This window comes from Cynocephalus volans, chromosome 4 (genome assembly GCF_027409185.1).
Source record: "Cynocephalus volans isolate mCynVol1 chromosome 4, mCynVol1.pri, whole genome shotgun sequence".
In the NCBI taxonomy this organism is placed as follows: Eukaryota; Metazoa; Chordata; class Mammalia; order Dermoptera; family Cynocephalidae; genus Cynocephalus; species Cynocephalus volans.
In genome coordinates this window covers 107,185,068-107,187,997 of record NC_084463.1, presented here as the reverse complement: position 1 = coordinate 107,187,997, position 2,930 = coordinate 107,185,068, and positions in this window count along the sequence as shown.

Genomic DNA, 2,930 nt, shown 5'->3' with positions numbered 1-2,930 from the left:
GGAAGGTCCAGGAAGTCAGTGATGGATGCTAACTGAAGGTCAGTGAGGAAAGACCTAATAATAACAGAAAAACGGCATAGTTAACTCCTTCTACATGGTAACAGTCCAAGCTAGAGGCACAATTGGGAGTGGCCATATTTACAGAACCCATAAGGCACACTTCATAATTTGGGCAGAGGTATGAACAGGAGACCTTGCTTCTTGGAGGAGTTTCTCACACAGCTGATTTAGTCAGCTACAGCCTCAGCAAGTACACATGGTGTATAAGTCTGCAGGCCTCAAAGCTCATTTAGTGGTGAAGTTTGCAGAAGTGGCAGGCCGAGAGACATGCCCGAGGGGATTCATTAAAATCCCATTTCTTGGAGCAGTGTTTTCTGGGGAGGTCATGTCAGCTGAGAGGGTGAGACCGTGAAGCCTCCCCCAGGACAGGGCCCCAATCACTGTTGTCCCATGGGCATGAAGCTGGGCACTGGTGGGTCTCCTCTGAGCTGCTCCTCCCATACCCTTTCCCCAAGTTCCTGCTGTGCTCATCTTTTATCATAGACCCCAGCAGGAGAGTCGTACATGAAAATCTGAGAACTGGACTCAAGAACTCAGCCAGAACCACTCCAAGGCATTGAGGACAAAAAGAGGGGATGAGAGAAGTTCAAGGAGATTCAGCTCCTTGCCTCCCAGGATCTTGCCCTAGGTTCTCAGCTGTCTATCTGCATCCGCCCCATCCCCAGAGAGGACTTGCAATGCCAGTCTCTTGCAATGCCAGTGACTGGAGGAGCCTTTGACCCTTGTTCCTAGCCACTGCCATACACGCACCTGCATCCCACCCCTCCAGAAGGACCACCTCCTCTTTCTTCAGCTTTTTGAACCTCTGCACCCCTCAAATGAATCCTGGCGTGGTTGGTATGGTCTGGAAGCTGTGCCCCTCCCCATCTGAGGTAAGGGCTCTGTCTGCTTCAAGGCAATACGTGGAGTCTGGAAGTCTTGAGAAACAGGGTCAAGACCTTACATTGCTCTGCTTCTCAGACTGTCCAGTTTCTCGGGCCTTATAGCTCACTCACTCCTGTCTACTCTAATGCCTTGTACATTTACCCACCTTGCACATGTGGGGGCATCCACAGTTGTTCTGGACCACTCACCAGAACTGAGTTCCTAGAATTCCAGTCTCAGTACTTACCTTTGGTACACCTGGATTTTCCTGGCCTCCAGTCGTCTGATGTGGGTACCCCAATGAATAGCACCTCAAAAAAGAACTATCTAAAATCACTGGAAGTGCCTCTCCCCTACATGCCTGTTTGACAATAAGTCCAACGCCACAGAAAAAGTTCATTGAAGTCAATAAAAATGTTTGAATATACTGAGTAATGACACAGAGAAAAGAACTTATGAAAATAAGCTTCCAGAAATTTAGCTCCATCTGTTTAATTGACTCTGACCATTTCCCATGAAGTACAATAATAACCCCTGTTAATCGCAGCCCTGCTGACTTCTCCTGGTTTGAGGTCACCACACACCACTAGGAGTTTTCCAGAAAGGGGATCTTCCCCTACATGCACAGAGTATGTTCTCTGGACTTTCTCTTTAGATGGCCCTGGAGGGGAGGAACCAGTGAAAGGAACAGGAGCCAGGGCAAGTGTCTTGAATCAGAGGTAGGAGGCCTGTAGGCAGGATCCTGAGTCCCAGTTACACCACTTTACCCAAGCTCTGTGTTTTCTTCCCTTTGAAATTACGTCCAAACTCCTGGTGCAGAAACCTGGAGGAATGTGCCTAGCTAATATTTTTTGCCTTTGTTTCCTTATCCATTCACATTTTTATTCAACAACAAAAAAAGCATTTCAAGTCTAACATTTGCCAGGAACTGTGCTCAGAATTATCTTTGAATTTGTCTTTTGGTTGTCAATAGGCAAAAAAGGTCTTCCAGTCAATGTTTCTGAGGTTGAACCTGTAGATTTAATTTTGTAAGGCAGGAGAAAGATCTCAGACCCCCCAAATTGATGAGACACTGTTAGGTCCCTGGAACGGAGAACCTGACTTTTAGAAAGCCCCCACTCTTCAGTTTCGTTCCTCTAAGTTTCTATCTCCCTGAGTTTCTGTTCCTATGAGCAAGCTCTACCCGGAATGGAACATTGTAACCATCTTCCTTGACTAGGCCAGACTCCAATCTTAACCCTGTAAAAGAAGACACCCAACTGTCTCTCGGCACTGAGAGTATGTTATAGTTTTCTTCATATATCAAACTTCACCACTGGATGTACATAGGTGTCTACGTGATAACTTTTTCACATCTATGCAATTGCCGTAGCAACAAGTACAGTATCTAATACATTGTAGGTCTTTTAAAAATATTGAGTGAATGAATGAAAGGAGCTGGATCCTATGCGTCTTCCAATGTCAGGGTTTTATGATCCTGCCTCTTAAGTGTCCCAACTCTGAGTTGACCAGAATGGTGACATAAATGAAAGATTGGAGGAGTAGGTGCAGTTGACGCAAGAGAAAGATGAAGAACTCTCCTTTTCTGTTCCAGACTGCCTCCTCAGTCTTCCATCCAACTGTGAAAGATCTGCATCCATCCAGAGCAAGCTAAGTGAACGCTGTCCCACACACCCCACACCCTCGTCCTTCTCTCCTCCTCAATCCCTGCCACTACTACTGGGTTCAGAGTTCCGCAGGATAAGCATCCTTCTTGTATTGCTAAGATTCATGTTCAGAGTGTTGCTGTGACTCTCATGTAACATGATGGCTTTGGGCCTTATCTACAATGTCTCCTCTTTTGTAGCTCACGCCTTTCATCCTATACTGTAAACACAAACACCTGTCGTACCTCTACAAATCTCATGTATTTGTTGCCTTTTTTCCTGCCTCCTCCCGAGTAAACATCTTATCATTACCTGCAAATATGCAAACACTTTTTGTACTGTTCCTCTAGGTTTATCTAC